This window comes from Lolium perenne, chromosome 7 (assembly GCF_019359855.2).
Source record: "Lolium perenne isolate Kyuss_39 chromosome 7, Kyuss_2.0, whole genome shotgun sequence".
Classification (NCBI taxonomy): domain Eukaryota; kingdom Viridiplantae; phylum Streptophyta; class Magnoliopsida; order Poales; family Poaceae; genus Lolium; species Lolium perenne.
Genome location: NC_067250.2, coordinates 138,700,075 through 138,715,521, shown reverse-complemented (window position 1 = coordinate 138,715,521; position 15,447 = coordinate 138,700,075).

Below are 15,447 nucleotides of genomic sequence, written 5' to 3'. Positions count from 1 at the left end.
TAAGTTCCAATCAGGAGGTTCAACTATAGGAGCAGTTGTTAAGGCTTTCTTTAGAGTTTCAAAAGCTTCCTTACAATCATCATCAAAAACAAAAGGTACATCTTTTTGAAGAAGATTAGTAAGAGGCTTTGAAATCTTGGAGAAATCTTTAATAAACCTCCTATAAAACCCAACATGACCAAGAACACTACGAATACCTTTGACATCCCTAGGATAGGGCATCTTCTCAATTGCTTCAACTTTAGCTCTATCAACTTCAATACCTCTCTCGGAAATTTTATGTCCCAATACAATTCCTTCATTAACCATAAAGTGGCATTTCTCCCAATTAAGAACAAGGTTAGTTTCTTCACATCTCTGCAAAACTTTATCAAGGTTCCGCAAGCAATTATCAAAAGAATTCCCATAGACAGAAAAATCATCCATGAATACCTCTACAATACTCTCGCAAAAACCGTGAAAAATAGCAGACATGCATCTTTGAAAAGTAGCAGGAGCATTACATAAACCAAAAGGCATACGTCTATAAGCATAAGTTCCATAGGGACAAGTGAAAGTGGTTTTCTCTTGATCCTTAGTTTTAACAGCAATTTGCGAAAACCCAGAATAACCATCAAGAAAACAAAAATGAGTATTTTTAGATAACCTTTCTAACATTTGATCAATAAAAGGCAAAGGATAATGATCTTTTTTAGTAACCTTATTAACTTTTCGATAATCAATGCACATTCTATACCCTACAACTACTCTTTGAGGTATGAGCTCATCATTATCATTAGGCACAACAGTCATTCCTCCTTTCTTAGGAACACAATGCACAAGACTAACCCATCTACTATCAGCAATAGGATATATAATACCAGCTTCAAGAAGTCTTAATACCTCATTTCTTACCACATCCTTCATCTTAGGAATTAGACGACGCTGAGGTTCAACAACAGGCTTCGCATCATCTTCCATATTAATGGCGTGTTGGCAAATAGAGGGAGAAATCCCCTTCAAGTCATCCAGAGTATAGCCAATAGCTCCTCGGTGTTTCTTCAATATTTCCAATAACCTTTCTTCTTCAAACTCTGTAAGCTTAGAACTAATAATAACAGGATATATTTTCTTATCATCAATATGAGCATATTTAAGATTATCAGGCAAAGGTTTTAAATCAAAGACAGGATCTTCCTTTGGTGGCGGTGTTGTACCCAGATCTTCCACCGGTAAATCATGCTTAAGAATAGGTTGGCGAAGAAAAATTTCCTCAAGCTCATCTCTTTCTTTCCTAAAAACTTCACTCTCGCTATTCTCCAAATGTTGCTGCAAGGGATTATTAGGAACAAGAACAATAGATGCACACTGTTCCATTTTAAAATCATTATTAGGCAAATCAGCTTTATAAGGAGTTTTGGTAAATTTAGAGAAGTTAAACTCATAAGATTCACCAGCAAATTTAGTCAAAATTTTCTCTTTCTTGCAATCTATAATAGCTCCACAAGTATTTAGAAAAGGTCTACCAAAAATGATAGGACAATAATCACTAGCAGCAGAACCAAGTACCAAAAAGTCAGCAGGATATTTAATCTTACCACATAGAACTTCCACATCTCGAACAATACCAATTGGAGAAATAGTTTCTCTATTAGCCAGCTGAATAACCACATCAATATCTTCAAGTTCACAAGAATCAATTTCGTGCATAATCTCCGTGTAAAGCTCATAAGGAATAGCACTAACACTTGCACCAATATCACATAAACCATAATAACAATGATCACCAATTCTAACAGATAGCATAGGAACACTAGCTTGCTTGGGTTTATTAGGATGTGAAACAATATTAGAAGCATCTTCACAGAAAATAATATGACCTTCCTCCAAATTTTCAGTCACAAGATCTTTAACTATTGCAACAGCAGGTTCAACTTTTATTTGTTCTTCAGGTTCTATAGGTTTCTTTTCACTTTTATGAACCGTACTATTTATAACAGAGTACTCCTTCATTTTAGCAGGGAAAGGAGTTTTTTCAATATAAGCTTCAGGAATAACATGATCAACAGTTTCAATTACAACGCATTTATTAATAGATGAATCAATTTTATCTTTATACGGTTCATTATACTTATCAAAATTCTTCTTAGGCAATTCATAATGAGAGGCAAAAGCTTTATAAAGATTTGCAGCAACTTGAGAATCAAGACCATAAGTAGCACTCATATTACGAAATTTATCAGTATCCATAAAAGCTTCAATGCATTTATAATCAAAATTTATACCTGATTCTCTATCTTTGTCGATCTCCCATCCTTCAGTATTTTCCTAGATCCGATTAAGAAGGTCCCTTTTAAACTCTTCCTTATTGCGCGTGAATGATCCAGAACAAGAAGTATCCAGCAAGGTCTTGTCTTCAAAAGAAAGTTTTGCATAGAAATTATCAATAATAACATTACCAGGAAGCTCATGAATGGGGCATTTGAGCATTAAAGACTTCAATCTCCCCCAAGCTTGGGCAATACTCTCTCCATCATGAGGCCAAAAATTATATATGCGTTTCCGATCCTTGTGAATTTCACTTGGAGGATAGAACTTAGAATAAAACCGGGGCACAATATCATTCCATTCAAGAGAATCCCCATTATCCAGTAATTTATACCAATGCGCCGCTTTACCAGACAACGATATAGAGAATAGTTTCTTCCTTACTTCATCCATAGCAATACCTGCACACTTGAATAAACCGCATAATTCATGTAAGAACAGTAAATGATCTCCAGGGTGGACAGTTCCATCCCCTGTATAACGGTTACCCACTACGCGTTCAATAATTTTCATAGGTATTTTGTATGGTATCTCTTCTTTACCTGGCGCCTCATCCACTACCTTTGCAGTAGTAGCGGATTTCCCAAATAAACATTCAAGAGGAGATCTCTCCATAATGAATTATGGCAGCAGACAGAAATAAAATCAGCACAAACAGTAGATATTTCCCTTACCAATTCCACTTACCAATAGCGCTTCACTCCCCGGCAACGGCGCCAGAAATAGTCTTGATGGCCCACAAGTATAGGGGGTGTATCGTAGTATCTTCGATAAGTAAGAATGTCGATCCCAACGAGGAGCATAAGGTGTTGACAAGCAGTTTCGATGAAGGATTCACTGTAAATGCTCACAGACAAGTATTCAGGGGGTTTTGATGTAACAGATGAATAAAGTATGAGTAAGTAAAGTGCGAGAGTAACAATTGCAGCGAGTGGCCCAATCCTTTTTAGCACAAAGGACAAGCCGGTTTGTTTACTTATAATGACCAAACGTTCTCGAGGACACACGGGATTTTAGTCTAGTGCTTTCGCTACATACGGCTAATTAATCTTCATTGTTTTGATAAGTGTTGTGTGGGTGAACCTGTGCTAATGTACCGCCCTTCCTAGGACTAATACATACTTGTGATTATACCCCTTGCAAGCATCCGCAACTACAAGAAAGTAATTAAGAATAAATCTAACCACAGCCTTAAACTCTGAGATCCTGCTATCCCTCCTGCATCGATATACCAACGGGGGTTTAGGTTTCTGTCACTCCGGCAACCCCGCAATCGGCAAACGAGTACAAGATGCATTCCACTAGGCCCATAAAGGTGAAGTGTCGTGTAGTCGACGTTCACACGACACCACTAGAAGAATAACACCACAACTTAAATATCATAACATTGAATATTACTCAACCATAATTCACTACTAACATTTAGACTTCACCCATGTCCTCAAGAACTAAACGAACTACTCACGAGACATCATATGGAACATGATCAGAGGTGATATGATGATGAATAACAATCTGAACATAAACCTTGGTCCAACGGTTTCACTCAATAGCATCAATAACAAGTAGAAATCAATACCGGGAGAGTTTCCCCTATCAAACAATCAAGATCAAACCCAAATTGCTACGGCGATGACGATGTCCAGTGGTGGAGACGGCGGTGATGATGGTGGAGATGATGATGATGGTGATGGAGATGATGTCCAACTCGATGGCGGTGACGATGGCGTCGATTTCCCCCTCCCAGAGGGAATTTCCCCGGTGGATCTCAGCCCGCCGGAGAGCTCTTTTCTCTCTGGTGTTCTCCGCCCCGCAGAGGCGGCTGTAACTCTTTGCGAGGTACCCTCTGTGGCTTAGGTCTTCGGGACAAAGGATTTCGCGAAGAAAAGGAGGCGAGAGGGGCTGTGGGGCCCCCTCCTCACCAGGTGGCGCGGCCAGGCCATGGGCCGCGCCGGCCTATGGTCTGGGCCCACTTTGGGTCCCCTCGGCTCCCCCTTCTGGCTTCCTTCATCATCTGGAAAAATAGGATTTTTGGTATAATTTCCTTCCACAGTTGATCTTCCGAAATATTGCGTTCTGATGGTGCTTTTTCCAGCAGAATCCTGGCTCCGGTGCTCGATCCTCTAATAATCATGAAACATGCAAAATAGATGAAATAACATAAGTATTATGTCCAAATATGAAATATATCACATGACGGGCACTATTAGTATACTATGCATGAGGGTCTATCACTTACGTGTGGTGCCCATGCGTGAGGTCCCACACTTCAGTGAGCACAAGTCACGTGCAATAGGTACGCAAACTCCCAGCCATTTTCTCTGTCAAGAGAAGACGCATCAGGATGCGTATCGGAAGTATGTGGGTCCTTCTGGATCCTTCGGTTGTCCCTCTCACAAAAAAAAAATCTCTCTCATTCTCGGCCTCGCTCGACTCGCTCGCTCGCTCGCTCCTGCTCACTGACAAACCCTGCACAAAAGTCAACATCATCACACGAAAAAGGGGAGACACCATAATTCTCTCCCTTCTTCTCTCCTTCCGAGTGATCCCTCTTCCTCCGAGTTTCACTCGATGGGCAAACACACATGTGCTGCATAGTAATAATAAAAAAGTAGAAAAATCGACCTACGAATCTATGATTAAATATGTTAAACTAGGGTTTTGCCCACTACTACAGATCAAGTTCAAAAATATCCAACTACTACTTCGATTTTGGGCTACTAATATAAAACTAAAATAAGTTGAACTAGTATTCCTCTAAAAAATCATTTTGGTATGCATTGTTTGATACTTTTCATAGCTATAGTGCATCACAAATTTATGATTTCATGCTTTGCTTTGCCAATTTCGATTTTTTCTAACCACCTTCTCTTTGATTTCAAATTTAGGTCAAACTATCGATGCCTACTATGTGTTCTACTTGAATTGGATGCAGCGTGCGCACATGTTTTGCCATTGTTTTGGGCTTCCACACATCTTTGGGGCATCCAAGTATTTAAGTTACCTTGTTTTTTTGAATTGTAATTCATACCCTTCCTCCCAATTTTTATGCCCATTTGAATCTTGGTCAAATCCTAAGTTTGACCAAGATTTGAACAAGTTTAAAACATGAAAATGAAAAGGTAAGCCTGAATCCTTCTTAGTCACTCTAAAATGAGAAGCTTTTGGGAGTTTTTTGAAATTTCCATGTTTGAAACCCAAAACCACTTCTCTTCATGCTTGACTTCATAAGACAGAGTTAATTTAGGGTTAGGGGGTAGATACATGATTTGTCTAGTTTGTTGTTTAGACCTTGTTTATCAACTTGAATGCTTACTATATGACATAATAATACTATGTGCTTTGGTTTTCATTTTTTTTTATTTTTTCTGAATTTTTATGCCCATTTGATCTTGGTCAAATCCTAGGCTTAACCAATATTTAAACAAGTTTAAAACATAAAAATGAAAAGGTAAGCCTGTATCCTTCTTAATTAGTCACTCCAAAATGAAGCTTTTGGGAAGGTTTTTGAAATTTCCATGTTTGAAATCCAAAACGACTTCTCTTCGTGCTTGACTTCATAAGACAAAGTTTAGGGCTAGGGGCAGAAACATGATTTTTCTGGTTTGAATATGTCTAGACCTTGTTTATGAACTTGAGTGCTTACGTACTATATGACATAAGAAGGCTATATGCTTTGGTTTTTCATTTTTTTAAATTTTATGCCCATTTTTGAATCTTGATCAAATCCTAGGTATGGTTTGACCAAGATTTGAACAATTTTAAAACATGAAAATAAAAGGTAAGCCCGACCTGGATTCTTTAGTCACTCTAAAATGAAGCTTTTGGGGGGTTCTTGAAATTTCCAAGTTTGAAACCCAAAACCACTTCTCTTCATGCTTGACTACATAAGACAGAGTTTAGGGTTAGGGGTAGATACATGATTTTTCTTGTTTGAATATATCTAGACCTTGTTTATATCAACTTTAATGCTAACTATATGACATAAGAAAACTATGTGCTTTGGTTTTTAATTTTTCTGATTTTTTATTTTGATGCACATTTGAATCTTTGTCAAATCCTAGGTTTGACCAAGATTTAAACAAGTATAAAACATGAAAATGAAAAGGGGAAGCTTGTATCCTTCTTAGTCACTCTAAAATGAAGTTTTTGGGATGTTCTTGAAATTTTCATGTTTGAAACCCAAAACCACTTCTCTTCATGCTTGACTTCATAAGATATAGTTTAGGGGCTAGGGGATAGATACATGATTTGCCTAGGTTTGAATATGCATGTCCAAACCTTGTTCATCAACTTGAATGCTTAGTATATGACATAAGAAGACTATATGCTTTTGTTTTTCATTTTTTTGGTTTTTTTTAAATTTTATGCCCATTTGAATCTTTTGGTCAAATCCTTGGTTTAATTTGACACGGATTTAAACAAGTTTAAAATATGAAAATGAAAAGGTGGTAAGCAGGCATGAATCCTTCTTATATATATTAGTCACTCTAAAATGAAGCTTTTGGGAGGTTTTTGAAATTTCCATGTTTGAAACCCAAAACCACTTCTCTTCATGTTGTTGACTTCATAAGATAGAGTTTAGGGGTTAGGGGTATAGATACATGATTTGTCTTGTTTGAATATGTGTCTAGACCTTGTTTATCAACTTTAATGCTTACTATATGACATAAGAACACTATGTGCTTTAATTTGGTTTTTAATTTTTATAATTTTTTTTGAATTTTGATGCACATTTTGAATCTTGGTCAAATCCTAGGTTTGACCGAGATTTGAACAAGTTTAAAACAAGAAAATAAAAGGTAAGCCCTTGATTGGATCCTTCTTAGTCACTCTATAATGAAGCTTTTAGGGGGGTTGTTGAAAATGTAAGCATGTATCCTTCTTAGTACGTCACACCACAATGAAGCTTTTGGGAGGGTTTTTTAAATGTCCATGTTTGAAACCCAAAATGACTTCTCTTCGTGCTTGACTTCATAATTAAGACAAAGTTTAGGGTTAGGGGTAGATACATGATTTTTCTAGTTTGAATATGTCTAGAGTTTGTTTATCAACTTGAGTGCTTACTATATGGCATATATAAGAAGCTAGGCTATGTGCTTTGGTTTTTCATTTTTTTTTTGAATTTTTATGCCCATTTGAATCTTGGTAAAATCCTAGGTACGTACGGTTTGACCAAGATTTGAACATGTTTAAAACATGAAAATAAAAGGTAAGCATGGATCCTTCTTAGTCACTCTAAAATGAAGCTTTTGGGAGGTTTTTGAAATTTCCATGTTTGAAACCCAAAACCACTTCTCTTCATGCTTGGCTTCGTAAGATAGAGTTTAGGGTTTGGGGTAGATACGTACATGATTTTTCTAAGTATTTTTACGCCCATTTGAATCTTCGTCAAATCCTAAGTTTGACCAAGATTTGAACAAGTTTAAAACATGAAAATGAAAAGGGTAAGCCTGGATCCTTGTTTAGGGTTAGGGGTAGATACATGATTTTTGTGGTTTGAATATGCCAGACTTTGTTTATCACCTTGAATGCTTACTATATGACATAGGAAGACGGCGTGCTTTTGTTTTTTTTTGTTTTTGATTTTTTTTTAATTTTTATGCCCATTTGAATCTTGGTCAAGTCATAGGTTTGACCAAGATTTAAACATGTTTAAAACATGAAAATGAAAAAGTAACCCTGGATCCTTCTTAGTCACTCCAAAATGTACCAATTGATAAATGAGTTAACTTGGCTTCATGGAAAAAATAATGTCATGTAAATGATTTAACTTGGCTTTCGTACCCTTGAATCCATAGGAAACTTTGTATAAATGTAGTAGTATAATAATCAACCGAGTTTTTACATCAACAGGTCTGTCACCTACGTGTGGTGCCCATGCGTGAGGTCCCACACTTCAGTGAGCACAAGTCACGTGCAATAGGTACGCAAACTACCAGCCATTTTCTTTGTCAAGAGAAGACGCATCAGGATGCGTATCGGAAGTATGTGGGTCCTTCTGGATCCTTCGGTTGTCCCTCTCACAAAAAAAAAACAAATCTCTCTCATTCTCGGCCTCGCTCGACTCGCTCGCTCGCTCGCTCGCTTGCTCCTGCTCACTGACAAACCCTGCACAAAAGTCAACATCATCACACGAAAAAGGGGAGACATCATAATTCTCTCCCTTCTTCTCTCCTTCCGAGTGATCCCTCTTCCTCCGAGTTTCACTCGACGGGCAAACACACATGTGCTGCATAGTAATAATAAAAAAGTAGAAAAATCGACCTACGAATCTATGATTAAATATGTTAAACTAGGGTTTTGCCCACTACTACAGATCAAGTTCAAAAATATCCAACTACTACTTCGATTTTGGGCTACTAATATAAAACTAAAATAAGTTGAACTAGTATTCCTCTAAAAAATCATTTTGGTATGCATTGTTTGATACTTTTCATAGCTATAGTGCATCACAAATTTATGATTTCATGCTTTGCTTTGCCAATTTCGATTTTTTCTAACCACCTTCTCTTTGATTTCAAATTTAGGTCAAACTATCGATGCCTACTATGTGTTCTACTTGAATTGGATGCAGCGTGCGCACATGTTTTGCCATTGTTTTGGGCTTCCACACATCTTTGGGGCATCCAAGTATTTAAGTTACCTTGTTTTTTTGAATTGTAATTCATACCCTTCCTCCCAATTTTTATGCCCATTTGAATCTTGGTCAAATCCTAAGTTTGACCAAGATTTGAACAAGTTTAAAACATGAAAATGAAAAGGTAAGCCTGAATCCTTCTTAGTCACTCTAAAATGAGAAGCTTTTGGGAGTTTTTTGAAATTTCCATGTTTGAAAACCAAAACCACTTCTCTTCATGCTTGACTTCATAAGACAGAGTTAATTTAGGGTTAGGGGGTAGATACATGATTTGTCTAGTTTGTTGTTTAGACCTTGTTTATCAACTTGAATGCTTACTATATGACATAATAATACTATGTGCTTTGGTTTTCATTTTTTTTTTGATTTTTCTGAATTTTTATGCCCATTTGATCTTGGTCAAATCCTAGGCTTAACCAATATTTAAACAAGTTTAAAACATGAAAATAAAAGGTAAGCCCGACCTGGATCCTTTAGTCACTCTAAAATGAAGCTTTTGGGGGGTTCTTGAAATTCCAAGTTTGAAACCCAAAACCACGTACTTCTCTTCATGCTTGACTACATAAGACATACAGAGTTTAGGGTTAGGGGTAGATACATGATTTTTCTTGTTTGAATATATCTAGACCTTGTTTATATCAACTTTAATGCTAACTATATGACATAAGAAAACTATGTGCTTTGGTTTTTAATTATTCTGATTTTTTATTTTGATGCACATTCGAATCTTTGTCAAATCCTAGGTTTGACCAAGATTTAAACAAGTATAAAACATGAAAATGAAAAGGGGAAGCCTGTATCCTTCTTAGTCACTCTAAAATGAAGTTTTTGGGATGTTCTTGAAATTTTCATGTTTGAAACCCAAAACCACTTCTCTTCATGCTTGACTTCATAAGATAGAGTTTAGGGGCTAGGGGATAGATACATGATTTGCCTAGGTTTGAATATGCATGTCCAAACCTTGTTTATCAACTTGAATGCTTACTATATGACATAAGAAGACTATATGCTTTTTTTCATTTTTCTGATTTTTTTTTAAAAATTTTATGCCCATTTGAATCTTTTGGTCAAATCCTTGGTTTAATTTGACACGGATTAATATAAACAAGTTTAAAATATGAAAATGAAAAGGTGGTAAGCAGGCATGGATCCTTCTTATATATATTAGTCACTCTAAAATGAAGCTTTTGGGAGGTTTTTGAAATTTCCATGTTTGAAACCCAAAACCACTTCTCTTCATGCATGTTGTTGACTTCATAAGATAGAGTTTAGGGGTTAGGGGTATAGATACATGATTTGTCTTGTTTGAATATGTGTCAAGACCTTGTTTATCAACTTTAATGCTTACTATATGACATAAGAACACTATGTGCTTTAATTTGGTTTTTAATTTTTATATTTTTTTGAATTTTGATGCACATTTTGAATCTTGGTCAAATCCTAGGTTTGAACGAGATTTGAACAAGTTTAAAACAATAAAATAAAAGGTAAGCCCGCCAGACTGGATCCTTCTTAGTCACTCTATAATGAAGCTTTTAGGGGGGTTGTTGAAAATGTAAGCATGTATCCTTCTTAGTACGTCACACCACAATGAAGCTTTTGGGAGGGTTTTTGAAATGTCCATGTTTGAAACCCAAAACGACTTCTCTTCGTGCTTGACTTCATAATTAAGACAAAGTTTAGGGTTAGGGGTAGAGATACATGATTTTTCTGGTTTGAATATGTCTAGACTTTGTTTATCAACTTGAATGCTTACTATATGACATAATAATACTATGTGCTTTGATTTTCATTTTTTTGATTTTTTTCTGAATTTTTATGCCCATTTGATCTTAGTCAAATCATAGGTTTAACCAATATTTAAACAAGTTTATAACATGAAAATGAAAAGGTAAGCATGCATCCTTCTTAGTCACTCCAAAATGAAAGCTTACATATACTCTTGGAATACTGTTTTGGGTGATTTGTCATTCAAAAATTTGGTATCATTCGGATCGGAGGAAGTATAGTTGGAGATGAATGGCCCACCAAGTCTCTGCCTCGAAGTTTGCTCTTTGACCAGATAAGTATTACTACTCGCGAGGTGCCGAGGAGACGGGGAGGCCAAATTTAAGGACTAACCTTTGCTCTTGCCGTCTTCCTCAGTTCACCACTTTGTTTACCTCTTGGAATACTACTTCGCCACCATGACCGGGAGCAAGTCTCGCCATAGAAGGGCTCGTGCGGCTGCGGCGAAGCTGAGGGAATCCCAGCAATGCCGTCCCTGTGCTGCTGTCGAGGTGCCTTCTGCGCAAGAGTCTTCAAGGGCGTCGCAGCCCGCGACTGCCACCTTCAGGCGATCCTCCGTTCTTGCGCATCTTTCTATGTCTTTCACAACTTATCATCCCCTCCTTTTCTTACCTTCTCTCAATCGTATATTCAGGTCGGGCGGCCTTAGTTTTCCCGCAGCCCTCCTGCCTGCGGAAACATCTTCCACGGAGCCAAGTTCTCAAAGCAGCGAGGTATAGACATTCGTGCAAATTGGGATTCCCATTTTCTCTTTCTTGGTACTTCTCTGGGTACACTTCTGATTTTGTGCTCCATCCCCATCTGATAGAAGCCCCGCTTCGAGATCGGGCCCATTTTAGAAATGGTTATGGGCGATTTCTGCGTCGAGACGGTGGACAGAAGCGCCCTCGCCGATGAGTGCATGAGACTTTATTCTGAGCTCGCCACTGAGAAGATCCGGATTCGCATTCTCGACGATATCGCCATGAAATCGTTCACTGCGAGTAATGAGATCCAGCGGCGGAGCCTCGGCCAGGCGGAGACCATGGACAAACTCGCCGGACTGATCCTGAACCTCACGGTTAGGACGGACAAACTAGAGGCCGAGCTGTCACAGGTTAAGGCTCTCAACTCCGAGCTGAAGCGTCAAGCAGGCTCAAGGTAGATCTTGACCAGGTCCTTGTGTACCACTAGCTGCAATCCTTGATGACTGCTGTGTCACACGGCTTCGAGTTTACGAAGGTTAATTTTGAAATTTTGTTCGTAAAATTGGCCTGTGGAAATGTAAACAAACTAGTACTCTTACTTTATTATATTAGTACTTGTGTCAATGTAGTAGTTGTGTCTGAGTCGAGTCAATGTTTAGTCGTTGAGTCACCTAGTATTATTATTATGGTGGTGTACTTGTATTCATGTCCTTGTTTCAGACAGGTATTGCTGTTTTGGTGAAGGAGACATGCATCACCCATTTTTGGTGGGGTTAATTGGTTCTAGGATTAATTGGTTCTATGCCACTCCTCAGTTCACAAGTTGTGTTTATGCCATTCCAAAAACTGAAGTTGTGTTTATGCCACTCTCAATTCTCAATACCCCCTTCTATGCCATTTTCAACAATACAACATGAAAACGGTTCAATAAATAGTCGTATTTCAGTTTATACTTTCGTATTGACCAAAATAATCCTGTGTTCAGATTTGGAGCGACTTTTGGGTGTTTCGGGCACACAAGAAATCCAAAATTTTCAAATTCTGGCAAAAATTAGAACTTCTCAGGAAAATCTATTTTTTTATAGGAAATCAAAAACACTGAAACGAGTATCTTTGTTTTAATTTGAGCCACTTATGTGCAGATTTGCATAAAAAGACTGACATTTTTTGTTCTGTCTAGAAATTGGTAAAATTTTGTCCAAAAAAACAAACTTCGAAAAATCTGATAATTTTACAGAATGTCAAGAACACTAATATGAGTCTACTATTCTAATATGAGCCATTTCTGGGCACATATGATCCATTAAACATAGGTGCAAAGTACGGTCCAGATTATCGAGAGTATGTACAAGCGTAGTAGAGAGAAGTCGTTTTGGGTTTCAAACATGGAAATTTCAAGAACATCCCAAAAAGCTTCATTTTAGAGTGAGTAAGAAGGATCCAGGCTTACCTTTTCATTTTCATGTTTTAAACTTGTTTAAATCTTGGTCAAACCTAGGATTTGACCAAGATTCAAATGGGCAGAAAATTAAAAAAATCATAAAAATGAAAAACCAAAGTACATAGTCTTCTTATGTCATATAGTAAGCATTCAAGTTGATAAACAAGGTCTAGACATATTCAAACCATACAAATCATGTATCTACCCCTAACCCTAAACTCTGTCTTATGAAGTCAAGCATGAAGAGAAGTGGTTTTGGGTTTCAAACATGGAAATTTCAAAAACCTCTTAAAAATTCATTTTAGAGTGACTAAGAAGGATATGATGCAGGCTTCCCTTTTCATTTTCTTGTCTTAAACTTGTTTAAATCTTGGTCAAACCTAAGATTTGACCAAAAGATTCAAACGGGCATAAAATTTAAAAAAAAACAGAAAAATGAAAAACAAAAGCATATAGTCTTCTTATGTCATATAGTAAGCATTCAAGTTGATAAACAAGGTCTAGACATATTCAAACCAGAAAAATCATGTATATATCTACCCCTAACCCTAAACTCTGTCTTATGAAGAGAAGTGGTTTTGGGTTTCAAACATGGAAATTTCAAGAACCTCCCAAAAGCTTCATTTTAGAGTGTGACTAAGAAGGATCCAGGCTTACCTTTTCACTTTCATGTTCTAAACTTGTTTAAATCCTAGTCAAACCTAGGATTTCACAAAGATTCAAATATATGGGTATAAAATACAAAAAAATAGAAAAATGAAAAACGAAAGCACATAGTCTTCTTATGTCATATAGTAAGCATTAAAGTTGATAAACAAGGTCTAGACATATTCAAACTAGACAAATCATGTATCTCCCCCTTAACCCCTAAACTCTGTATTATGAAGTCAAGCATGAAGAGAAGTGGTTTTGGGTTTCCAACATGGAAATTTCAAAAACCTCTTAAAAATTCATTTTACAGTGACTAAGAAGGATGCAAGCTTCCCTTTTCATTTTCATGTCTTAAACTTGTTTAAATCTTGGTCAAACCTAAGATTTGACCAAAAGATTCAAACGGGCATAAAATTCAAAAAATCGAGAAAAATGAAAAACAAAAGCATATAGTCTTCTTGTGTCATATAGTAAGCATTCAAGTTGATAAACAAGGTCTAGACATATTCAAACCAGAAAATCATGTATATATCTACCCATAACCCTAAACTCTGTCTTATGAAGTCAATCATGATGAGAAGTGGTTTTGGGTTTCAAACATGGATATTTCAAGAACCTCCCAAAAGCTTCATTTTAGAGTGTGACTAAGAAGGATCCAGGCTTACCTTTTTCATTTTCATGTACTAAACTTGTTTAAATCCTGGTCAAACCCAGGATTTCACAAAGATTCAAATATATGTGTATAAAATATAAAAAATAGAAAAATGAAAACCAAAGCACATAGTCTACTTATGTCACATAGTAAGCATTTAAGTTGATAAACAAGGTCTAGACATATTCAAACCAGAAAAATCATGTATATATCTACCCCTAACCCTAAACTCTGTCTTATGAAGTTAATCATGAAGAGAAGTGGTTTTGGGTTTCAAACATTGGAATTCCAAGAACCTCCCAAAAGCTTCATTTTAGAGTGTGACTAAGAAGGATTATTCAGGCTTACCTTTTCATTTTCATGTTCTAAACTTGTTTAAATCCTGGTCAAAACTAGGATTTCACAAAGATTCAAATATATGGGTATAAAATTCAAAAAAATAGAAAAATGAAAAACCAAAGCACATAGTCTTCTTATGTCATATAGCAAGCATTAAAGTTGATAAACAAGGTCTAGACATATTCAACCTAGACAAATCATGTATCTACCCCTAACCCCTAAACTTCTGTCTTATGAAGTCCAGCATGAAGAGAAGTGGTTTTGGGTTTCAAACATGGAAATTTCAAAAACCTCTTACAAAATTCATTTTAGAGTGACTAATTAAGAAGGATGCATGCTCCCCTTTTCATTTTCATGTCTTAAACTTGTTTAATTCTTGGTCAAACCTAAGATTTGACCAAAAGATTCAAACGGGCATAAAAAATCAGAAAAATGAAAACCAAAGCACATAGTTTTCTTATGTCATATAGTAAGCATTCAAGTTGATAAACAAGGTCTAGACATATTCAAACCAGAAAATCATGTATATATCTACCCCTAACCCTAAACTCTGTCTTATGAAGTCAATCATGAAGTGAAGTGGTTTTGGGTTTCAAACATGGAAATTTCAAGAACCTCCCAAAAGCTTCATTTTAGAGTGACTAAGAAGGATACAGGCTTACCTTTTCATTTTCATGTTTTAAACTTGTTTAAATCCTGGTCAAACCTAGGATTTGACAAAGATTCAAATATATGGGCATAAAATTCAAAAAAATAGAAAAATGAAAAACCAAAGCACATAGTCTTCTTATGTCATATAGTAAGCATTAAAGTTGATAAACAAGGTCTAGACATAAGCAAACTAGACAAATCATGTATCTACCCCTAACCCCTAAACTCTGTCTTATGAAGTCAAGCATGAAGAGAAGTCGTTTTGGGTTTCAAACATGGAAATTTCAAGAAC